At 47.2% G+C, this 26,050-nt stretch overlaps 2 long non-coding RNA genes across 6 annotated transcripts in view; one reads left to right on the forward strand and one right to left on the reverse strand.

The window, feature by feature from the left end:
* The window catches only part of LOC140429157 (uncharacterized), a 41,006-nt gene extending 15,266 nt beyond the window's left edge, over window positions 1-25,740 (forward strand). Inside the window, exons 1-4 of one of the 4 annotated variants that reach the window (XR_011948996.1) lie at window positions 8,334-8,385; window positions 9,492-9,646; window positions 20,564-20,656; window positions 23,933-25,740. This is a non-coding gene — a long non-coding RNA (uncharacterized lncRNA). The other 3 variants (XR_011948995.1, XR_011948994.1, XR_011948997.1) reach the window with 3 other exon arrangements.
* On the reverse strand, window positions 4,034-23,109 carry LOC140429158 (uncharacterized). Of its 2 annotated transcripts, none has more exons than XR_011948999.1 (3): window positions 23,000-23,109; window positions 10,303-10,404; window positions 4,034-4,567 (listed from the first exon to the last, which is right to left on the reverse strand). It is a non-coding gene; the product is annotated as an uncharacterized lncRNA (long non-coding RNA). The 2 variants fall into 2 exon arrangements; XR_011948998.1 differs by lacking the exon at window positions 23,000-23,109 and adding an exon at window positions 20,447-20,566.
* Window positions 25,741-26,050: the final 310 nt, after the last annotated feature.

Consider the following 26,050-nt stretch of genomic DNA (forward strand, 5'->3'; position numbering starts at 1 on the left):
CCCTGTGTCTGTGTGGGTTTCCTCCGGGTGATCTGGCTTCCTCCCACAGTCCAAAAATGTGCAGATTAGGTGGATTGGCCATGCTAATTTGCCCCTTAATGTCCAGGGAATTGCAGGATATGTTCTGGGTTAGGGCAGGGTGGATGGGCAGTGTAAATGGGTAGAGTGCTCATCCGAAGGGCTGGTGTAGACTCGATGGGCTGAATGGCCTCCTTCTGCACTGTAGGGATTCTATGATTCTATCAAATGGACTAGATGAGGCAGCTGTCTAAACTTTCAAGTCTGTCCTCAAGAAACTGTCAGGAGAAACCTCAGAGACAAGAATCTTGTGATCCCTTCTTACCTATCAGACCACTCCACATGCAACAATGGGAGTTCCACCATCAGAACTGCCAATGAGACGTCACTTCATAATGAGACTGAGCCTCATATTTCCTAAATTTCCACGTGTACCGAGGTACAGTGAAAAGCTCAACAGATCATTAAGTACATGAGAAGAAAAGGGAATAAAAGAAAATACATAATAGGGCAACACAACATATACAATGTAACTACATAAGCACTGGCATCGGATGAAGCATACATGGTGTAGTGTTAATGAAGTCAGTCCATAAGAGGGTCATTTAAGAGTCTGGTAACAGTGGGGAAGAAGCTGTACAATAAGAATTGTACAGAAGCTTCATGGCAGTAGGCAGCTCGCAAAATACCTCTTTGATTAAAAGACATTCTCACCATGCGGTGATTCCACACTCTGAGAGTGGTTGCACAGGCCATGTGATCCTTACTCTGCTGTGCTGCCCTTAAAGGGACAATCACCACATCCCTCCCCCTTTAACCCCTTTATACAATTTTCAGTAATTTATTCACTCAGTCCTAAATTTTAACTAAACATTATGTACATGATTTGGACAGTTATAAATTGAGTCTTGGAGGGGGTTTTCTGTTCTTTGTAGAAGAGCGTAATTATGTTGGCTGAGATGCCTCCACAGGATTGATGATAGCAGGAACTGCAATAACCGGTACCTCTTCTGGCACAGGCGATTCATCACTATTTGTTTCCACGTTGCCATCAGTTATGTCAATAACAGATCGATCAGGTCGTTCGGTGCTTACGAGTTCGAAAACATTTGTTGATGGCAACGCTAACTGTTGGAATGTCTCTCCCCTCCTAAAGTGATCCACATGTTTGCAAACGATCCGCCCCTTCAAGTCCACTTGGTATGAATGGGGTCCGGTCTGAGAGACAATAGTTCCAAGGATCCAACTTGATCCACAACTGACATTTCTCAGGTACATGACTTCATTCATCATAAATGATCATGCTGTACTATATGAATCATGGTACGAAGTCTTACAACACCAGGTTAAAGTCCAACAGGTTTGTTTCGATGTCACTAGCTTTCGGAGCGCTGCTCCTTCCTCAGGTGGCCGCCGAAATCCAAAGGGCTGCTCCTGTAAAGGTAAGTGGTTTTAAAGTCGCTACTCACCTCCCAGAAGGGAGGGTCATACCATCATGGGGTATGGGGAGAGCGCTGAAGTGTGGAGTTGAGATACAGGATCAGCCATGATCACATTGAATGGCTGAACAAGCTTGATGGGCTGAATGACCTACTCCTGCTCCTATTTTCTGTGTTTTTATGGCCTAAGATCAATCTCAGCGTGCGCACTTCTCTGTTCTTGCAATCTGAGTGGTTTGCGTGTGTATGAACTCAGTGTGCTGCAGAGGTGCAATGGATTCGACAGAGGCTTGGATTGAGCCAGTGTAGGTCAACAGACCATGTTCAGAGAGCCTTAAAAGGAAGAGGGATCTGAGAATGAACATCCATATCTTTGTTTCTTTTAGCATTCTTTAGCACAAGTTGGCTTGAATGCGTATGCGCAGGATCTTAAAGGATTTAACTTCTATTCGGATGTAATTGCCTAACTTTCTGTCAATGGGAAGGTGTCCAAGTCTCCCAAAGTCTATTCACATGGTACTATGTTTCGTGGCATTTTACAGCATACTGTGTTTCCTCACACCATTCATTGAGAACATTACGAATTTCCAAAATTCACTGTCTGTACCTCGCAGCCTACATTCCACAATTGTCATATTGTCCTTGTATTTCCAGTATTTGAGGTCGGAAGAAGAGAGAACATTATTAATGAAGATTAGGAAAAGAATTGACCCTAGCCAAGTGTCCTGAGGCCAACCTATTGTTAACTAAACACAGAAAGAAACCACGGGATCTGCAGTCAATGAGGTAGGTGGGGGTGAGTGTGGTGTGGGTGATGAGGTAGGTGGGGGTGAGTGTGGTGTGGGTGATGAGGTAGGTGGGGGTGAGTGTGGTGTGGATGATGAGGTACGTGGGGGTGAGTGTGGTGTGGGTGAAGGGCGGGGCATCTCAGGATTGAAGTGACCTCTGAAGAACCTTCACTAACTTTGTGAATTCATAAAGGCAAACTGCATCCAGGTCATCATAATTGAGGGGGGACAGTGGTGTAGTGGTATTGTTGCTGGACTAATAATCCAGTGACCCAGGGTAATCCTCAGGGGACCTGAGTTCAAATCCCGCCATGGCAGATGGTGAAATTTGAATCCATAAAATCTGGAAGTAAATGTCTAATGATGACCATGAAACCATTGTGGCTTGTCATTAAAAACCCATCAGGTTCACTACTGACCTTTACGGAAGGAAATCTGACCTATATATGACTCCAGATCCTCAGCAATGTGGAAATGCCCTCTGAAATGGCTTACCAAGCCAATCAATTGAACAAATGTTGGCCCAGCCAGCAACGCCCACATCCTATGAACGAATACAAAAAACTATCTGTCACTGGGAAGCTGCCTCCATTCTTCCGCCGTGTTTCATCCTCAGGGAAATTTCCAGTCAGCGTCAGAGGAATGGCCTTATTGACCGAATAGACTACCCACTGACTGTGGACAGGTAACTGTCGGCACAGCACTACACCCCACCCTATACCACTACCCTCACCCCACCCGATCATGCCTGAACAAAAATAGCCCGGAAGAGTGACCATGGTGGGACGCTGGCACACAGGCTGATGTTATAAATTTGTAGCCTGCCCATCTGTCCCACCTACTGAACAAGGATTCAGCTCTCACTGTCTGTATATTAAACAGGCATTCGGCATCTACATGCTTGTTTTGTGTATTCCATGATCTGCGGCTCTTCTCTGCATCAATGTAGGAACAAATCTTAGGTTGACATTTAATGCCAGTCTGAATCAGGCTACAGTACAAATTCCATGCCCATTACCCATTCACAAATACCATGGTGAACTGTCCATTCATTATGTAGGAAGTGGCGAAGTGAGAAGAGAAAGCCTTTTTAACCATAGGTTGGGATTTCTCGCAGCTGAGCTTGATCTTATCCCCACTGGACGTACCTGCACTTTTCAACAATTCTTCCAGATACGGCCCTAGTTTGGAAGTGACGTGGTGGGTGTGCCAATATCAATCAGACGCAACCAATCTGCTGCTTTGTGTTGGAGTAACATACTCCTGCAATGCAACCCCTTTCAAAACTTTCCCCATACGTTTTCATTCCAACGGTCACACAGAGGAAATGAAGTAGATCTACGCAGAGGGTGAAAGGCACACATAAAATCTGACCATGAATTGGGTGCGCAAGGGAAATTAAAACCGTATTAAAAAGATTAAGTTTTTCCTATTACAACATTTCTCGCATTGCTGGTATCAAAATTGTTGAGTGAAGTGAAATATCCACTCTGAACTAGGTGACTTAAAGCACTCATATAAGTGATATTGACATTGCCCCAAAGTTACAGACACAATTTTCTGCATAAGTCATATTCTGACCAGTGGTAAGTCTGTGAAAAAGACTTGAGGGTTATTAAGAATTGATTAAGTTCTTGCGTTAATAATGGATTTGCAACGGAAATGTGTTGGCACAATTCCATGTGTGCCTCAGGCTGCCCATCTTTCTACCCAGTCCAGTCACACATCAGTTTTTACAAATGCGTAGTCACTCAGAAATGCCCGACATAATTAAAAAGCATCTTTTTAATGTTTTCTTTAAAACAAAATCGAAGTAACGGTGATGAAGTTTCCAAAACACACTGCGTTGCTTGTGGATTAAAAGCTGCTTGACGCAGAATTTTCATTTGCGTTGTACAGTCATATGGCAGAATGTCAAGCTTGTTTTAATAACTAACAAAATGCATAAACATTTGGCTGACGATCAGTGTCCCTTAGCAACCTAATAACATGAAATTCATTTTGATATGTTCGCTTAGCTCCCTGGAACACATCACAAATGGAGAAGGCAGACCTATCTGTTTCCTGTCACAACCATTTGTTTCCATAATAGACGAAAGCATCAATGCAAACCATAACAGAGAGCAGGCAAATAATTCTATGTCATCGCTGGCCCTTGGGGATCAGTTGTGATGATGATATTTTAATATTTGTTTCAATTGGTCACTCAATTTTGCACCGGCTTCTGCGATATGTTGCTTGTGTAGTTTGACTCCATGGTAGCAATCTCATCGCTGAGTCAGAAGATCATGAACTGAAGACTTGTGTTAAAGACCAAAGGAACTATTCAACACAATACAGTGAAATTCTCATTGTGTACAAGCCAGTATTCTCCCCTTCTCCAACACCACAAACACAACATTAATTTGTGATTTGAGACATTTCTGAGATACATGTTAAGTCGCTATATAAATGCAAACACATTCTTCCTTATATGTTCCTGCTATTTGTACCTACATTATCAGGGCCATTTTTTTGACTTCAGGATACAGCCCAACCCCTTCTCACTATCTGTATCTGGTTTTGCAGGAGCTCTGACTGAGTAAGTCAAACACAACTAATTAAGACAAAGCAACATGTCTGGCCTCTTGAGCATCCTCAATTGATTACTCCACAAATAGTTCAGGATGTATGGGGTAACACATTAGCATGGATGAAAGACTGGTTAGCTACCGGAACTAGAGCGTAGGCATAAATGGGTCAATATTGGTTGTAAAAAATGGATTGCCATAGGGACCAGTCCTGGGCCTCAACTATTTACAATCTACATTCAGAACATGGATAAATGGACTGAGTGTATGTTAGCTGAATCTGTCAATGATATCAAGATAGGTAGGAAAGTCAGTTGTCAAGAGGAGGTAGGGATTGAGACAGCTGAAGCAAGTGGGCAAAAACGTTGCAGTTGAATATCATAGAATCATTGAATCTACAGTGCAGAAGGAGGCCATTCAGCCCATCGAGTCTGCACCGCCCCTTGGAAAGAGCACGCCACCTAAACCCAAACCTCCACCTTATCTCCGTAGCCAAGTAACCCCACCCAACATTTTTGGACACAAAGGGCAATTTATCATGGCCAATCTACCTAGCCTGCACATCTTTGGACTGTGGGAGGAATTTGGAGCACCCAGAGGAAACCCACGCAGACACGGAGATAAAGTGCAAACTCCGCACAGACAGTGAGCCAAGCCAGGAATCGAACCGGGCACCCTGGAGCTGTGAAGCAACTGTGCTAACCACTGTGCTACCGTGCCCCCCAGTACAATGTGGGACAATATGAACTGGTCCACTTTGACAGGAAGAATAGAAAGACAGTATATTATTTGAACCAAGAGAGATTGCGTAATTCAGCAGTAGAGAGGGATCTGAGTATCCTAGTAAATGAATCATGAAAGCTTGGAATACAGGTACAGCAAATGATTAGGAATGTTGATGTTCATTGCAAGGGGAATGGAATAAAGATCTTTTGCTGCAGCTGCAGGACTTGGATGAGGTCACATCTGGAATGCTGTGCACAATTTTGGTCTCTTCATTTGAAAAATAATATAATTGCATTAGAAGCAGTTCAGAGAAGGTTCACGCGACTCATAGAATCATTACAGAATTTACAGTGCAGAAGGAGGCCATTCGGCCCATCGAGTCTGCACCGGCTCTTGGAAAGAGCACCCGACCCAAGGTCCACACCTCCACCCTATCCCCATAACCCAGTAACCCCACCCAACACTAAGGGCAATTTTGGACACTATAGGCAATTTAGCATGGCCAATCCACCTAACCCGCACATCTTTGGACTGTGGGAGGAAACCGGAGCACCCGGAGGAAATCCACGCACACACAGGGAGAATGTGCAGACTCCGCACAGACAGTGACCCAAGCCGGGAATCGAACCTGGGACCTTGGAGCTGTGAAGCAATTGTGCTATCCACAATGCTACCGCGCTGCCCAATTGAGGATGCTCAAGAGGCCAGACATGCTGCTCATTCCGAGAACGAAAAGCTTCTCTTAGGGAGAAAGGTTGAACAGGTTGGACCTTTGTTGTGGGGCTTGTCCCTTTTAAGGGGCGATATGCCCGAGGGGGTTACGTGGCCCAGGTAACCAATCATGGACCAGGGCGGGGTATCACCCGAGCAAGCACGGGTTTCTGTATCAGTTCGATCCTGGACCCTGACTTGTAACCACAAGGCTGCAAGCCTCTGCATTGTAGTTATCTGTCAATAAACTTTACAGTTGTTATTTACCTAACTGGTGAATGGGAAATATTACATTTATCCATTATACTTTAGAAGAATGAGAGCTTATTTAATGGAAATTTGTAAGATCCCAAGGGGACTAGGTAGGGTGAATGGCAGGAGGGTAGATTAGAAGGAGGGGAAACAGTTTCAAAATAAGGGCTGGATTCTCCCAAAATGAGGCTCTGTCCCCACGCCAGCATAAAAACGGTGGAGTTTCATTCCCGGAATTCCTATAAAATATTGAACTAATTCAGTGCCCGGCAGGGGGCTAGCAGGGACCCGGAGTAAATCTCGCAGCTTTAGCTGTGCATACAGACCCCTGCACGTCCGGTTTGGAGTCCGCGCATGCGCATGGCGGCGGCCTCGCCGAGCTACATAGCAGACTCGGACTGCGGAGCCACACCGAGAAAAGAGACCCCTCAACCCCATATCGGACTCGCGCCCGAGCCTGAAACCACGCAGATTTAATCCCCGCTGCCTATAAGGCCCCCCCTGGCCTCCGATCCCCCCGCCCCTGAACTGGGCGGCCACGGCCAGAGTCCGCAGCTGCCACGCCAGCGTCCTGACCGGCAATAGGTGGTTAGTTCCACGCCGTCGGGAACTCAACCGGTCGGGAGTGGAGGATTGCTGTGCGGGCCTCTGGCAATGGGCCCCAGCTGGGCGGCGTATTCACGGTCACGCCGATTTTCGGGGCCCGGAGAATCACCAGACCGGTGCCGGGCCCGATTACGGCGCACAAGTGGATTCTCCGCCCCCGCACCGGCCGCGAATTCGGCACGGGGTTGCGCAGAATCCAACCCAAGGAGTCTCCCATTTAAGACAGAAAAGAGGAGATTTTCTTTCTCCAAGAGGTTTGTTAGTCTGTGGAATTCTTTTCCTCAGAGAGCTGGGTCAAGGACTTTCTCAAGTCTGTTTGTTATGGATTCGTGATAGCATTGTGATCCGGCAGGTGATAAGTGCGGTGCGAACCAAATCCCAAAAAGGGAAACTTGACAAGCGATCACAACTATTTTCTATTTGTATTTTACCACGAGAAAATACATGTACTGAAGTCAGGAGTCACAAATTCCAGGAACGCTTTTGGAGATTTTAACTTCAAATACTTATTAATGAAAGAAAAGAAAACTTACACATCTCTGGAATGCTCTTCCTCAAAAGGCAGTAGAAGTAGAATCTTTGAATATATGTTTAAGGTAGAGCTGGATAGATACTTGATTAACAGGGCGGGTGAAAGGTTATCAGGGTGGGCATGAATGTGGGGTTGAGGATACAACCAGATCCGCCATGATCTTATTGAATGGCGAAGCAGGCTCGAGGGGCCGAATGGCCGACTCCTGCTCCTAATTCATATGTTTGTACAATATTACATTTGCACAGTTAAAATTTGCCTGACCGAGCACTCCCCCAAAAGATTCTTACATGGTTATAAATCCAGATAAATGCCCCTTTAGGCAACATACTTAATCTATAAAAATCCCAGTAATATTGCCACAAGGCACAACCCATTGTTGCTGTAGGGGAAGGTATTTCCCAGGGCCTCTCTATCTCACTCCGTCACCCACTCAACAGTTGAAATTCAAGATTTTAACTACGACCCTGCTTTCTGGAACTACTGAAGGCTGCGGCTCACTGCATTTCTTCACAGTTCTGTTCCAGCACAGAGCACTCTCTTAATGAGAACTTACATGGTCACCCCTATAGTAATCTCTGTATGTGAATTTACATTATCAATGTATGTAAATGCAGTACACTAATTTCAACACTAGATGTCTCATTATCAGATGGTATAAGAACAACTTTCCCGCTCATTCTGAGTGAGTGTGCTTCAGGAGAGTGAACAGACAAGACCTATATTATGTAGAGGGAGAAGTTGTAAGTTATTTCATTATTACATTGTATAGTTAGTTAGTTATCTTTACTGTATTTTATTTCTTTTACTAGTTGAGTATTAAGTACAAAGGACTCACAGAATATTATTTATATTACTCATTAAATTAGTTAATCTTTAAAAGAAGACTATTGCTCAGTTCATCAACTCGGCTGGTTCAAAGAGTGATAACAACCCCTAGCACAGCTTCCAACCCTTCTTTAAATATGTTTTTTTACCTCTTTCATCTTTTGCCATTGACCTTATCCTTCTTTGAAATTTATCTTTCCGAGAACATTAAAAACCCTTTATGTTCTCCTAATGCAAATTTCTGCCCACATCGCATTGACTTGTAGAACAGCTAACCTGACCATATTCAAATGCCTTCTTTTCACATCTAGCCCCTTTGATGATCTCAATTCTTGCAGCCCAACTGACTTCAGTTTAATTAAATTAGTCACAGACACACACACACAGAGGCACAGCCACTAGCCTGCTTTCAGAATACTACAGAAGGCCCCAAAATATTAATGACATTTTCTTCACAATAATCAAGGTTGTCAAGGTTGTCATGGGTTATTGAGAGCAGACAGTAAAGTGGGGTCGAGGGCACAATCAGATCAACCATGATCTTATAGAATGGTGGGGCAGGCTCGAAGGGCCGAAGGGCCTTCCCCTCTCCTATGTGCCATCTCCATCAACCGCCAAGACCTAGCCTCGGGAATTCCCTCTCTAAACCTTTCTGTCTCTCTCTACCTAACTCTTTGACCGAGCTTTCGGTCTCTTCTCTTTATGTGGCTTGGTCTCAATTGTATTTGATAATCTTCGTGGGAAGTGCCTTGGGAGTTTTACTACATTAAAGGCGCTATATGAATGCAAGCTGTTGCTATTGCTTAGCAGTAGGCACAACACGCTACACGCATACAGCAGGAAGGCAAGGCTCTGAGTTTAAAATAAAATGTGTAAACTGCAGTTTTACAGGTGGTAGAATGCTGAGCTGCTGGGATAAGCAGGTATTCTGTATTTCTCATATAGTAGTTTGTTCATTTACTCAATGTGCTCACATCATTGCATTTGCTAATTGTCTCTCATTGTACCTATTATTGTACAGAGGACAAAAGAGAGAGGGAAAGTTAGGGAAGAAGGACAAAGAGTTATGGAAATGGAACATCAAGGCCCAGTCCCTGATGATGAGAAAAATTCCCTTTGATCTATGCGCTCTGAGCCATATCCATGCTTTTGAAAGGCCTGAACCTGCCAGATTAGGTGAGGTTTGTTTATAAAAATGCCTTGGCTACGCTCCCTGCACAAATTGAGCCTTGTGTTCGTGAGGGTGTGAAATCAGCAGCGTGAAACCCTGAAATGACTACAGCTCACAAATGAAATGCATGCAGCCACTTAAAGGTCAGTCATCACACAAAGGTGAAAAAACACTGGAATCTTTCTGAAGCTTAAAAATTGAACGCCGGGTGGAGGGGGGTGGAACTGTTTAGATTAGGGTTGTGCAAACTGGTGAATAATTGATAGGTACGGTCAGAAGGATAGGTGATGCATTGTGGAGGCACTAAACAGTGACTCTCTGCAAAAGTTATCCTGACACCTGTTTGAGATATGGCTGCATGAAGTGGAAGTTCATCAGAGTACACAATCCCTGACAGGAAATAGGTTGGACACTGCCTAAAGTATGGGAAACATCCCGCACGAGCCTCCCTGAACAGGCGCCGCAATGTGGCGACTAGGGGCTTTTCACAGTAACTTCATTTGAAGCCTACTTGTGACAGACGATGGCGCACATTCAAGAATTTAGTATTATAATATGGTATAACATGGTGTAGCACGGTATGATGCATTTGGCACATACGAGATGGCACATGCTGCTGATGACATGTGTACCATCTACAAGATACACTGCAGGAACTCACCAAGGCACCTTGGTCAGCACCTTCCAAACCCACGACCACCACCATCTAGAAGGATAAGGGCAGCACATAGAAGTTCCCCTTCAAGTCACTCACCATTATGACCTGGAAACATAATAATCTTGATTAGTGTCACAAGGCTTACATTAACACTGCAATGAAGTTGCTGTGAAAATCCCCTAGTCACCACATTCCAGCGCCTGTTCGGGTACACAGAGGGAGAATTCAGAATGTCCAATTCACCTAACAAGCACGTCTTTCAGGACTTGTGGGAGGAAACCGGAGCACCCGAGGAGAACGTGCAGACTCCACACAGACCGTGTGACCGAAGCGGGAATCGAACTCGCGTCCCTGGCACTGTGAGGTAACAGTGCTAACGACTGTGCTCCCATGCATTGTTCATTCACTGTCGCTGGATCACAATCCTGGAACTCCCTCCTTAACAGCACTGGGGGCACACCTATACCACCTGGACTCCAGCAGTTCAAAAAGGCAGCTCACCACCACCTTCTCGAGGACAATTAGGGATGAGCAACAAAGGTTGGCCTCGCCAATGGCGCCCACACACCTCGAAAGAATCAAAGAAATGCAAGCTTTCCTTTCATTTACTACATTCGATGCAAGCACATATTTTAACACTACAACAGTCAAGATGTACACATGTACTTTCATGGCATGGCTGTTCCTCATTTTCCTCAGTGGGGAAGAGGAGCACACACCAGAGAATCTCAGGGAGGCTGTGATCATGACTGTATTCAAGAAGTGAGACAAGTCTGATTGCGGCAACTACAGTGGAGTCTCTCTGCTGAATGCAACAGGGAATATCAAGGCAAGGATCCTCCTCAATTTCATCCTCCAAGTAACTAAGGTACTGCCCCCAGAATCACAGTGTGGTTTTTGCCCATTTAGCCACACCACAGACCTTGACTTAATTGTGCGGTAAATCCAAAGAAAGCACAAGGAACAGCAGCCACCGCTGGAGATGACCTTTCCCGATCCCGTGAAAGCCTTCGACTCTCAACTGCAAGGGCTTATGGAATGTCGTCCTCAAGTTGTCTGCCCTCAGAAATTTGTCGCTCTCCTCCTCCAGCTACTCCATGCTGACATGTGATCCTCACTAATGGAGCCTTCTCCCAATGAAGAACCTGGTCAAACAAGACCTGTGTCATTGCACCAACTGTCTTCTCCAATTTCCGAGTTGAATTACTGCACCTCACCTCCAGCAAGTTACCCACAGGCTTCGGGATAATTCGCAGAAGAGATTGTTCGACCAACATCACCTTCAATCCAAAACCAGAACCACTCCAAACACAGTCATAGAGTTTTGGTATGCAAATGATGCTTGTGTGTGAGCTCATCCAGAAACTGATCTCTAGGCCATATTATTGACCCCTGCACTGAAGCAAATGAGAAAATGGACCTTTCACTAAGCACCCAGAAAACTAGGACCCTCTTGCGAACAGCTCCAGCACCTCCTGCTGTTGATTATGATCAATGATGAAATTCGGAGACGTGTGAACCATTATCTTGGGAGCCTCCTCTCAATGAAGCAGGCACAAGAGACAAAATTCACCATTGCCTCCAATGTGCTTGCTCAGCATTCAGCGAGTGGAAGAGAAGAGTATTTGAGGAGCACGATTTCAAACCCTTGACTAATGTCATAGTTTTCAGACAGCAGTGATCCCTGTGACCCCTGTGTTCCTATCTGCTTCGGAGACTTGGACAAACTTACAGCAAGCACCTCAAAAGCCTGGAGAAGCATCACCTGCGATGCCTTCACAAGATCCTCCAAATCCAATGGCAAGAAGGACTGTCTAACAGCAGGTCCTCTCCCAAGCCAACTTTCTCAGAATTGAGACACTATCACTGAAAACCAGCTCTGCTGCGCGTGGCATGTCGTTTGCATAGCTGACACCAAACTCCCAAGGTGACTGCACTACTTGGAGTTTCGTTGCAGCTGGGGACTTCCAGGAGGACAGTGGAAAAGCTTTTGGGATGTCCTCAAAGCATCCGTGAAGAGGTCTATCATCGCGCCAACTCATGGGAGTCCCTCGCTTGTGACTGACCAAATCATAGATTCGCTACAGTGCAGAAGGAGACCATTCGGCCCATCGAGTCTGCACCAACCCTTTGAAAGACTATGCTACCTAAGCCTAATCCCCCACCCTATTCCTGCAACTCCACTCTAAGTGGCAATTTAGCATGACGAATCAACCTGATCTGCAATTCTTTGGAATATGGGAGGAAACCGGAGCACCCGGAGGAAACCCACGCAGACACGGGAAGAACGTACAACTCTATACAGACAATTACCCGAGGTCGGCATCGAACCCGGTCCCTGGCGTGTGAGGCAGCAGTGCTAACCACTGTGCCGCCATGGAGAAGGTTCATCTGCAAAGTCAGCAAACACATCGGAGGGAATGCCCAAGCCACCAAACACCTCATTTGCACAATCCTTCAAGAACAAATTGCACTGCACCTGACAGAGTCTGCAGATTACTCATTTGACTCATCAGCCATTTTAGAACTTATCAAACTAGAGGAGAAGCAAGTCGTCCTCGATTCCGAGAGACTGCTGAAGATAGTGAAGGATAAGATCATGTATCTTAATCTAAAGGCACCATGACGGGTACATGGGAGCAATTGCTCGCTCTCTCTTTAATTTGGGAAATGCATCTGTGTGTGTATGTCATGGCGGTCAGAGGGAAAGTAGACAAAAGTGGTGGCAAAGTTGGCCAATGTATCTGATGCACTATCAATTACTACAAAGACGAGAGTAGTGAATAATCGAGGCTTTATTGAGCAAAGATGTGTGGCCTCCTGAAGCTGCTACCAGAATGGGAGCAGCTCTGGTGTGCACACACATTTATATTCCGCCTACTGGGTGGAGCCAGCAGGCAGGGATTTACCCATGTACCTCTAGTACAGGAGCCTTACCGTACTACATCTAATGCAGTTAGTGGTGACTACCACATTCACCCCCTGTTAAAAAAAGAGTCCGGCGGGGGTGGTGGAAAATTTACAAGTTCAGGCAAAATTTACAAGTTCAGTCGGTCGGGTGCCTTGATCCTCCGCTGTGATCGCCTCGGTCCCGGTGGTGACGACCACATTCACCCCCTGTTAAAAAACCATCCGGCGGGGGTGGTGGAAAAATGTCCAAGTTCAGTCTGTCGGGGGCCTTGATCCTCCGGTGTGATCGCCTCGGTCCCGGTGGTGATGCGGGCGCTGACTTGGTCATCAGTGACTCCGGGAGCGTGTTGTCCTCGTCTTCATCGCCCCCGAGTGGAACCAGTGGGAGGACGGATCCTCCTGGGGCGGGGGCTGTGGTGAGGTGCACTGGGGGGAGGGGGAGTGGTGCAGGGGCAATTGTAGGGGAGGGTGTCGGGTGGTGGGCCGTGGCTGGGGATCCAGCGGGTGCCAGGACCCGGAGGGAGATTGTGTCCTGGTGCCCATCGGGATGTGCCACGTAGGCGTACTGTGGTTCGCGTGCAGTAGTAGAACTCTTTCGACCAACGGGTCCGCCTTATGGGTCCGCACGTGTTTGCGAAGGAGGACGGGTCCAGGAGCTGCCAGCCATGTTGATAGCGAAACCCCGGAGGTGGACTTCCTGGGAAAGGCAAGGCGACATTCATGGGGGGTTTCGTCAGTTGCGGTACAGAGGAGCGATCGGATGGAATGGAGCGCGTCGGGGCAGACATCCTGCCAGCGGGAGACCGGGAGAGTTTTAGACCGCAGGGCCAGCAGGACGGCCTTCCAGACCGTCCCATTCTCCCTCTCCACCTGCCCGTTTCCCCGGGGGTTGTAGCTGGTCGTCCTGCTTGAGGCAATGCCCTTGCTGAGCAGGAACTGATGTAGCTCATTGCTCATAAAGGAGGAGCCCCGGTCGCTGTGGACATAAGCAGGCAAACCGAACAGTGTGAAGATGCTGTGGAGGGCTTTAATGACCGTGGCAGAAGTCATATCGGGGCATGGGATGGCGAAGGGAAACCGGGAGTACTCATCAACCACGTTCAGGAAGTACGTGTTTCGGTCGGTGGAGGGGAGGGGCCCTTTGAAGTCCATGCTGAGGCGCTCAAAGGGGCGGGAGGCCTTCACCAGGTGCGCTCGATCTGGCCGGTAGAAGTGCGGTTTGCACTCCGCGCAGACCTGGCAGCCCTGACCTCCACAATGGAGTAGGGCAGGTTGCGAGCCTTTATGAAGTGGAAGAACCGGGTGACCCCCGGGTGACAGAGACCATCGTATAGGGCCCAGAATCGGTCCACTTGTGCGCTGGCACATGTACCTCGGGATAGGGCATAGAGGCGGCCATCTGCTTCGAACGCAGTGTATTGGCTTCCCGGGGCGATACAAAATCTCGTAATTATAGATGGAGAGCTCGATCCTCCACCTCAAGATCTTATCGTTTTTGATCTTGCCCTGCTGTGTATTATTGAACATGAAGGCTACCGACCGTTGGGCCGTGAGGAGAGTGAATCTCCTGCCGGCCAGGTAATGCCTCCAATGCCGCACAGCTTCCACAATGGCTTGGGCCTCCTTTTCGACAGAGGAGTGCCCGCAGTGGCCCACCAACGTTGGAGGTCCGAAGTGCTACTTCTGCTGCCAAGGTACTCACCCCCGACAACGCTGCCCAGCACGGAACGCTACTTGTAACGGCTGTGGGAAGAAGGGCCACTTCGCAAAAGCCTGCCAGGCCCTCCCCTCCCCCAAATCTTCTAGGCTCAGCAGCGCTGCCTGCCGGTCAGGGCCACCCCCAGCTGCCACGCCACCCGCCATGTGCAACCCATGGGCGCCGCCATCTTGGACGCCAGCTTGCACCTCACCCGCCACATGCGACACACGTGGGCCACCATCTTGCACCTTGCCCGCCACGTGCGACTCATGGGGGCCGCCATCTTGGACGCCATCTTGCACCTTGCCCGCCACGTGCGACTCATGGGGGCCGCCATCTTGGGACCCTTCCGCTGCCTCCCGGGAACCCAGCTCGCCCGACCGTACGCCGACTGGTCCGCCGACCGTCTTCCGACACTCGCCTCCGTCACACTGGACCAGTTCCGGCCGCACCACCTCGCGAAGTGTACTATGATTGTCCGGATCAACGGGCTCGAGACGGCGTGCCTTTTCGACTCCGGAAGCACGGACAGCTTCATACACCCAGATACGATAAGGCGCTGCTCCCTCCCCATCCTACCCACGACCCTCAAAATCGCCCTGGCTTCCGGATCCAACGCAGTGGAAATCCGGGGTTACTGTGTCGCGACCCTCACTGTGCAAGGCATAGAGTACACCGACTTTAGGCTCTACGTCCTCCCCCATCTCTGCGCTGCCCTATTACTGGGGCTCGACTTCCTGTGCCACCTCCAGAGCCTTACCCTAAAGTTCAATGGACCCCTGCCCCGCCTCACCGTCTATAGCCTTACGACCCTTAAGGTCGCCCCACCCTCCCTCTTCGCAAACCTCACCCCGGACTGTAAGCCCGTCGCTACCAGAAGCAGACGCCACAGTGCCCAGGACAGGGCCTTCATCAGGTCAGAGGTCCAGCGACTCCTGCGAGAGGGGGTCATTGAGGCTAGTAACAGCCCATGGAGAGCCCAAGTGGTGGTCGTCAAGACTGGGGAGAAGCACCGGATGGTCATCGATTATAGCCAGACCATCAACCGGTACATGCAGCTCAATGTGAACCCCGCACATCTGACATGGTCAATCAGTTTGCACAGTATCGAGTCTTCTCTACAGTCGACTTGAAGTCTGCATACCACCAGCTCTCTATCCGCCCGGAGGGCCGCCAATATACTACCTTCGAGGCAGACGGCCGCCTCTATTACTTCCTCGGGGTTCCCTTCGGCGTCACCAACTTGGTCTTCCAAAGGGAAATGGACCGAATGGTGGACAAGTACGGGCTGCAGGCCACATTCCCGTACCTAGACAACATCACCATCTGCGGCCGTGACCAGCAGGACCATGACGAGAACCTCCGGCACTTCCTCCACACCGCGAAACTCCTGAACCTCACTTATAATAGAGAGAAATGTGTCTTTCGCACAACCCGCCAGTCCATCCGCGGCTGCGTCATGGAACACGGACTCCTAGGGCCCGACCCCGACCGCATGCGCCCCCTCCTGGCACTCCCCCTTCCCCACTGCCCCAAGGCCCTGAAGAAATGCATGGGGTTCTTCTCTTACTATGCCCAGTGGGTCCCCAACCACGCGGACAAGGCCCGCCCACTGATCAAGTCCACCACGCTTCCCCTGACGACTGAGGCCCGACTGGCCTTCGATCGCATCAAAGCAGACATCGGCAAAGTCGCTATGCATGCTGTGGACGAGTCCATCCCTTTCCAAGTGGAGAGCGATGCGTCGGACTTTGCTCTGGCTGCTACACTCAACCAGGTGGGCAGGCCCGTGGCTTTCTTCTCCCGTACCCTCCATGCCTCCAAAATTCAACACTCCTCCATTGAAAAAGAGGCCCAAGCCATAGTAGAAGCTGTGAGACATTGGAGGCATTACCTGGCCGGCACTCTCCTCACTGACCAACAGTCAGTTGCCTTCATGTTTAACAATACACAGCGGGGAAAAATCAAGAACAAGATCCTGAGGTGGAGGATCGAGCTCTCCACCTACAGCTATGACATCTTGTATCAGCCCGGGAATCTCAATGCGCCCCCAGATGCCCTATCCCACTGTACATGTGCCAGCGCATAAGTAGACTGACTCAGGGCTCCCCACAACGACCTCTGTCACCCGGGGGGTCACCCGCTTTTTCCACTTTATCAAGGCTCGCAACCTGCCCTACTCCATCAAGGAGGTCAGGTCCGTGACCAGGGACTGCCAGGTCTGCGCGGAGTGCAAACCGCACTTCTATCGGCCAGACCGAGCACATCTGGTAAATGCCTCCCGCTCTTTTGAGCGCCTCAGCATGGACTTCAAAGGGCCCCTCCCCTCCACTGACCATAACATATACTTCCTCAACATCGTTGATGAGTACTCCAGATTCCCCTTCGCCATCCCCTGCTCTGACATGACCTCTGCGTCCGTTATCAAGGCCCTGCACAGCCTTTTCACCCGGTTGGGGTTCCCCGCCTATATCCACAGTGATCGGGGCTCCTCCTTTAAGAGCGACGAGTTGCGTCAGTTCCTGCTCAGCAAAGACATCGCCTCCAGCAGGACAACCAGCTATAACCCCCGGGGAAACGGACAGGTGGAGAGGGAGAATGCGACGGTCTGGAAGACCGTCCTCCTGGCCCTAGGGTCGAAAAGTCTCCCAGTCTCCCGCTGGCAGGAGGTCCTCCCCAATGTGCTCCACTCCATCCGGCCAGTTCTGTGTACGGCCTCTAACCAGACTCCTCATGAGCACATGTTTGCCTTCCCCAGGAAGTCCACCTCTGGGGTCTCGCTTCCATCCTGGCTGGCAGTCCCGGGGCCCGTTCTTCTCCGCAAGCATGCGAGGAGCCATAAAACCAACTCCCTCGTCGAAAAGGTCCCGCTGCTCCATGCGAAGCCCCAATATGCCTACGTGACACACCAGGACGGGCGACAGGACACGGTCTCCCTTCGGGATTTGGCTCCTGCAGGCTCCCCAGCGACCATCATCACCACCCCCCACCCTACACCATCTCCCCCCACCTCCGCCCACCTCCCTCATGAACTGACTCCCGCAGGCCCACCGAGGACATGCACCACCACCCCCGCCCATACACCACCCCCTCCTTCGCCTACTGAACATCTGGGTGAAGAAGATGACAACATGCTCCCGGACGCACAGGTCTCGACGCTGGCGCCAACACTAGAGCCGGGACTGAGGCGGTCACAGCGGAAGGTCAAGACCCCCAACAGACTTAACCTTTAACACCACTTCGCCCTCGCCGGACATTTTTTAAACAGGGGGTGAATGTAGTAAAGCACATTATTGTGTTCATTGTATTATATTCACTGTGCTGTGTTGTACATGCCTGGGCTTGTCCAGGCTGGATCCGCCTGTGGCTCCTCCCCTCGCGGCTTCTGTATAAAAGTGGCAGGTCTCCCCTCTGGACCCAGTTCGGGTCCAGAGGCAGGAGGCTTGCTGTTTAGTGTATTAAAGCCTCAGTTACGTTTATCACTCGTCGTCTATTATTGATGGTGTATCATCAGGTAACCCATTGCTGTGCAACTATTGGATTTACACTTAGAATCGTAGACATGTCCCTTGTGGATATTTCTTCTTTGCCTCAGAGACTGGTTATCTAAACACTATCCAGCAATGAAGTTTTGCTTTCTTTGTACTGCTGTGCCTGGGAGTCTGGCATCATTTGCGGTGGAGACGTTTTCCGACGTCTTTTATTTTCTTTTGAAATTCGTGATCTTTTCACCAGCTCTAGGATCTTCAAAGCACCTCTGCTTCAATGCACACACCAGAGGAAGGAAAAAGACTGAAGTATTGTTACATATAAAACGGAAACCATTTGGCGCAGAATTGTGCAAGATTACCACTATGCTTCCAAACCTTCGGAAGTTGCATCTTAAATTATGTGGCACATCTATTTACCTGCTGTAGGATGTAACAAAAATAATCCTGGAACAATGTAAAACTACTGAATTGGTGGACACGGTACAGAGTTTGTTAACTTGGAATAGCATGCATAACTAATGTTTCAGGATTGATATGTTGTGGTCACGAATAAAGATGCAAAATATAACAACATCCAAAAGAACCATTGGCTAATGAACAGCAAAGCTGATAATAAATGATTAATTTCATGTCACTGCAAGGAAATGGCATAACCTCGCCTCAAAAATCACGAGTAGAACATAGAACATAGAACAATACAGCGCAGTACAGGCCCTTCGGCCCACGATGTTGCACCGAAACAAAAGCCATCTAACCTACACTATACCATTATCATCCATATGTTTCTCCAATAAACTTTTAAATGCCCTCAATGTTGGCGAGTTCACTACTGTAGCAGGTAGGGCATTCCACGGCCTCACTACTCTTTGCGTAAAGAACCTACCCCTGACCTCTGTCCTATATCTATTACCCCTCAGTTTAAGGCTATGTCCCCTCGTGCTAGCCATTTCCATCCGCGGGAGAAGGCTCTCACTGTCCACCCTATCTAACCCTCTGATCATTTTGTATGCCTCTATTAAGTCTCCTCTTAACCTTCTCTCTAACGAAAACAACCTCAAGTCCATCAGCCTTTCCTCATAAGATTTTCCCTCCATACCAGGCAGCATCCTGGTAAATCTCCTCTGCACCCGTTCCAAAGCCTCCACGTCCTTCCTATAATGCGGTGACCAGAACTGTACGCAATACTCCAAATGCGGCCGTACCAGAGTTCTGTACAGCTGCAACATGACCTCCTGACTCCGGAACTCAATCCCTCTACCAATAAAGGCCAACACTCCATAGGCCTTCTTCACCACCCTATCAACCTGGGTGGCAACTTTCAGGGATCTATGTACATGGACATAGTTGAATAGCTCAGATAATTATTTATGTCCTTATTTATGTCCCTAATGGTTATAGCATTGTAGATGTTGCCCGGTGGGTGGGGGGGGGGGGGGGGGGGGGTGGCGTTGGTTACAGAATGGTGTGTCTGAAAGAAGTGTTTGTAGCCTTCAGTAGGTCAGCTGTCAGCTGTAAGACCTTATTAACAACTAGGACTATTTACACATATACAGCAAAGGGTACAGGTGAGGAGCTACCTCAATGCTTAGGTCTCTGCCCGACACCACACTGACCCTTGGGTCTGGGCCAGAGATCCTCTTACATCAATGTGTGTGCAGCACAGTTCTCAGACCCGCATTAACCAGATATGCGTTGGGCCCTTATACTCGAGTAGACATCCTAACCTTTACCCTTTGTCCTGGTAAGAAAATAACTGTTCTTCATATCTATCTTCATGACAAGAGGTGAATGAAAATGATCTCAGGACCATTTAGTGGATGCATGTCACTGACTTGCATTTTTCCAATACCTTTTGTGACCTCGAGGTGGAGTGGGCCTAGGTAGAGTGCTCTTTCGGAGGGTCTGTGCAGACTCGAGGGGCTGAATGGCCTCCTTCAGCACTGTAGGGATTCTGTGGATTCTATGGAACAGGGGTCTACAGTGAAAATGGAGAGCGACTCAGTGCCCACAGTGAAGCTGTTCATAGTGTTAAGATACCCATATTTACCATAGTTTGAGGTTCAGAGGGCTGGAACATCAATGTCTAATGATCTTCATTCTTTTCGCACATGCACGGTTCAGAAACCAGCCTCACATATGCAGTCCGGTATTTTTTACTCTTCAGGCTGAGGGCTGGCATACACAGCTGTGCAGAAGAAAAGAAGAACAATGGCACGAAGATGAAGGTCAGCTGATCTGGAATGGAACACCATTGTGAGTAAGTGTCCCAGGTTCTAAACCAGTGAGGGGGAAAGGGCAAGGACCCAAATAGAAAGTCTCGGAGATAAGGAATAGAAATAGTTCCCATTAAATTACGTTAAAAGAAAGGAAGAGAGAAATGAAAGTCAGCATGGATTTACAAAAGGAAAATCATGCTTGGCAAATATACTAGAATTCTTTGAAGATGTAACTGGTAGAGTTGACCAGGGAGGACCAGTGGTTTATTTAGACTTTCAGAAGGCTTTCGCCAAGGTCTCACATGGCAGATTACTATGTAAAGTTAAAGTGCATGGGATTATGGGTAGTGTCTTGAGATGGATAGAAAGCCGGTTAGCAGACAGGAAGCAAAATGTTGGACTAAATGAGTTTTCTCCTGACTGGTAGGCAATGACGAGTGGGGTATTGCAGGGATCTGTGCTAGGACCCCAACTATTCACATTATGTGTCAATGATTTGGACGAGGGAACTATACGTATCATCTCCAAATTTGCAGATGATACAAAGGTGGGTGGGTGGGTGAGCTGTGAGGAGGATACAGAGACGCTTCAGCGGGATTTGGACAGGCTGAGTGAGTGGGCAAATGCATGGCAGATGCAGTATAATGTGGATAAATGTGAGGTTATCCACTTTGGTAGCAAAAATAGGAAGGCAGACTATTATTTGAATGGGTGTAAATTCAGAGAGGTGGATACTCAGCGAGACCTTGGTGTCCTCGTGCACCAGTCGCTGAAAGTAAGCACGCAGGTACAGCAGGCAATAAAGAAGGTGAATGGTATGTTGGCCTTCATAATGAGCGGATTTGCGTCTAGGAATAGTGATGTTTTACTGCAATTGTATTGGGCATTGGTGAGGCCACACTTGGAGTAGTGTGTACAGTTTTGGTGTCTTTATCTGAGGAAGGATGTTCTTGCTATGGAGGGAGTGGAGCAAAGGTTTACCAGGCTGATTCCTGGGATGGCGAGACTGTCATATGAGGAGAGACTAAATCGGTTAGGATTATATTCATTGGAGTTTAGAAGAGTGAGAGGGGATCTTATGGAAACGTATAAAATTCTAACAGGATTAGACAGGATAGATACAGAATGAATGTTCCCGAAGGTTGGCAGAGTCCAGAACTAGGGGGGGTCACAGTTTGAGGATAAGGTTTGAGGATTAGGACTGAGGTGAGGGGAAATTTCTTCCCCCAGAGAGTGGTGAATCTGTGGAATTCGCGACCACAAAAAGTAGTTGAGGCCAAAACGTTGTGTAATTTCAAGAAGGAATTAGATATAGCTCATGGGGGTAAAGGGGTCAAAGGATATGGGGGGAAGGCGGGTTCAGGGTATTAAACTTGAGACATGATCATAATGCAGGCTCGAAGGGACAAATTACCTCCTCCTGATTCTATTTTCTGTGTATGTTTTTATGTACGAATCGTGCCCGTTTGCTGTTTCGCTCTCTTTGGATGGTGTCAGACCGGCTGAGTTTCTCGTGCATGTCTGTTTTTATTTTGGGTTAGCGATTGTTAGTTTCCTGCTTTCTTTGCATGCACTTGAGGTAGAAATCTGTATTCCCTGTGTACAATTTACACTGTGCTAACCAACATTTTCTGTTCGAATAAGGTGGTTGGCAACAGCATTTAAGCAGTAGGGAACTTATTGTGAAAGCATTAAGAGATCACAAAGGAAATTAAAGAACATACAAAGAACAAAGAAAAGTACAGCACAGGAACAGGCCCTTCGTCCCTCCAAGCCTGCGCCAACCATGGTGCCCGTCTAAACTAAAATCTTCTACACTTCCGGGGTCTGTATCCCTCTCCTTCCACCCTATTCATGTATTTGACAAGACGGCCCTTAAACGTCACTATCGTCCCTGCTTCCACCACCTCCTCCGGCAGCGAGTTCCAGGCACCCACTACCCTCTGTATAAAAAACTTGCCTCGTACATCTCCTCTAAACCTTGCCCCTCGCACCTTAAACCTATGCCCCCTAGTAATTGACCCCTCTACCTTGGGAAAAAGCTTCTGACTATCCACTCTGTCTACGCCCCTCATAATTTTGTAGACCTCTATCAGGTCGCCCCTCAACCTCCGTTGTTCCAGTGAGAACAAACCGAGTTTATTCAACCTCTCCTCATAGCTAATGCCCTCCACACCAGGCAACATCCTGGTAAATCTCTTCTGCACCCTCTCCAAAGCCTCCACATCCTTCTGGTAGTGTGGCGACCAGAATTGAACACTATTCTCCAAGTGTGGCCTAACTAAGGTTCTACGCAGCTGCAACATGACTTGCCAATTTTTATACTCAATGCCCCGGCCAATGAAGGCAAGTATGTCGTATGCCTTCTTGACTACCTTATCCACCTGTGTTGCCACTTTCAGTTTCCTGTGGACCTGTAAACTCCAATGTGGTGGTCCTGTGACGTATCCGTGGGGTCTTGCGACGCAGCCTGCCTTTCAGCGCTCGTTTGCTGCTGTCGCTGCAAGGGTAAGGTTGTGTAGCACCTTTTTATGGGTGGATGTTTTTAAGAAAAGGATTTTAAATAGTCAACTATTATTGTTGTCACAAGACAGAAACAAAGGTTATTTTTGTGTAGTTTATTTGTTGATGGATTAGTCATCACCTGGTTAAGAATTCTCCACATGTTTGGTTGTCTTACTTTTGATGGCATGTGGTGTGAGAGCATTTTTTACCACTCGACAGTAGCAATGAAAGCTTCACCAGAAGACCCAGCATTGGAAATGGCGGTGTTTTTATTGCAATTGGTATTTTTTCATAGCTCAGCCATGCATTGATATTTTTACTTGATGGTGTTGAAGGTCTGTCAATCCCAGATAGTATGTCACAAATTTTATTTTGCCGTGTTACTCATTGCCAAATATAAGTTGGGGTTGTGTCTAGTAATCTGCATGATTTGGTTCAGGGACAATTATTTGTGACCTATATTTTTGTCTGTGCGCTGAATGGTTTGTTATATTTTCATTGTTTGGGGGTCCACAGTTTAACTCTCACTGTTTCCATTCGGTTACGGATTTACTGATTTTCTCACATTCCAAATGCTCCACCTTTGTACCTGTACAGGTTCAGCAGTTAGAAAGTTTCTCACAAAGGCAAAACTGAGTGTAATGTACAATGGTTGTGTGGTCGCTTCTGTAAAGTCATTGCTTATGATTTGATTGCACGCCTGTTTTTTGGACGTTGTCCTCCAATATGCATAACAAGTGCTACATTGCACATCTTTAACCATTTGTTACACTGCATTCCTAATTTAGATCTGTTCAATGTTTTACTCACAGAGTATTCGTGGAGCAAAGGTCACTTCACGAGCAGCCTTTTAAGAGTCCGTGAAGATTTCCTGTTTGTTTGATATTTCTTGAGATATCTTGAACACAATATTAGGCTGGAGATGCTAAACAAAGCGAAATCATCACACATACCTTTATGATATTGTTAAACATACCGGCTGGAAGAATTTTACACTTTGATTCTATTCATATATGAATTATGATGTCTGAACCATCCTGTTGCTCCTTTATTCTCAAATCCGAGAAAGAGAAACTGGAATGTCTAGATGATGTATCTTTTCTTCGAATGTTCCATCAGCAACAGGCGTACAAAATGATAGGCTGGACCCTGTGGGTGATAATCAAAGATGGGGAGGTATATTCTCTCAGGCAAAGACCCATAGTAATCTTGCAAAATCCTGAATCATGTGCAACAGAAAAGGCAGATGGCTCATTTCATCCCAAGAAATAAATGGCCTTGATTGTAAAACTAGCAGAATTGCAGAAATTTTCCCCGAAAAATTAGCGGTAACAGTTTCAGAATCTGGTAAAGTAAAAAGTGGAATTTAGTTTATTTGGTCAGCGTTATACCATGGTTTTGATTAGCATTTGATTTGCCAGGGACTATCCTGCCACCCTGTACTACATTCCACCCATTTAGTTACGTTGTAATGTTTACCCTTTAAGCAGAAGTATTCTGGCTCTCCTGTTTCTGAGCTAGAAGCTCTGGATTTAAGTCCCAAGCTCGGACTTGTTCACTACAGAAGGAGCATTCATGATGCAGCCAAACAGGTTGACAATCAGCCTGCTAATCTTTCCAAAATGTTCACTGCAGTCAGTAAGATTGGGAGATATTCCTCGTCAGCCATGTTTGGTGACGAATGGTGCCCCCTCGAGCTATAATCACTTCTCTTGCCCTGACTCAAAGAGAGATGCCAAGACCCCTTGTGAGCAATGGCTAATTATGGACAATTGAAATTACACCTTGACAGTAACGAACTGCCAGCAATAAATGGTGATGCCCAGTCAGATTTTACCGTTATTCTAATCCACTGCTCCTTTGACCTGCTTCAATTATTATAATGTATGTTAACAAGCGGGTGTGACCGGGTGCCCTGCTGAGGCCAGAAGAGACAAGTAATGGTTATGTTTTAATCACACTGAGTTATTGATTCTCATCGAACAGTTTACGAAAGACTGAGGCAATATTCTTTGGAATAATCACTTCTCTCTCACCATCCTGAGGATGTCACACACTTGGACAATGATTGCAAAAAAATTAACAAAGTCTCCAAGCATCATTGACCATTACAAGCTTGTCAGAAAATATTCAGCATTGCGAATTGCTGGCTTTAAAAAAGAATGAACGCAATGCTCAAACGTTTAAAGAGCTTCATCAACTCGTATTCCACCGAAGAGAAGCTTTACTGTACAGGAGAATAATGTTTTAAAATAAATCCTGAGGACAAAACTGTGAGATTCTAAGATGCCTGGTTATATTCAATTATCTCTCTCTCTCTCTCTCTCTCTGTATGTTAAAAGGTGTCCAGATCACTTGATAATTTAAAAGTGATAACTGTTTTCTGGAAAGAATTCAAACCTACTGTTTTGTTAAAAGGGATTTCCTGGTTTAGTGGATGTTGGTATAAAATTGAAACAGTTGAAAGTTATTTAGGGTTATATATATATATATATAGAGAGAGAGAGAGAACTGTAGCTATGTGGGGGATTTATGTTTGTAGTTGATTAAAAATGCTTATTGTGTGTGTTTATAAAATATTAACTGAATTCGTAGAATAAACTTTGTTTTTTTAAATGTGCTTAAAGCCTCCTGTTGAATAACATCTGAAAGGTAGGCCCTTATACTCCTCATAACCAAAATTAATAAACAGTTGTAGGTCAGGTGAACTCAATGATATACTTTAGAGATACTAAACCCTGCTCCATAACAACATTCTTCCCATGTCTGCGTGGGTTTCCTCCAGGTGCTCCGATTTGAACATAGAACATACAGTGCAGAATGAGGCCATTCGGCCCATCGAGTCTGCGCCGACCCACTTAAGCCGTCACTTCCACCCTATCCCCATAATCCAATAACCCCTCCCAACCTTTTTGGTCACTAAGGGCAAT

Source organism: Scyliorhinus torazame, chromosome 9 (assembly GCF_047496885.1).
Source record: "Scyliorhinus torazame isolate Kashiwa2021f chromosome 9, sScyTor2.1, whole genome shotgun sequence".
Lineage (NCBI taxonomy): Eukaryota > Metazoa > Chordata > Chondrichthyes > Carcharhiniformes > Scyliorhinidae > Scyliorhinus > Scyliorhinus torazame.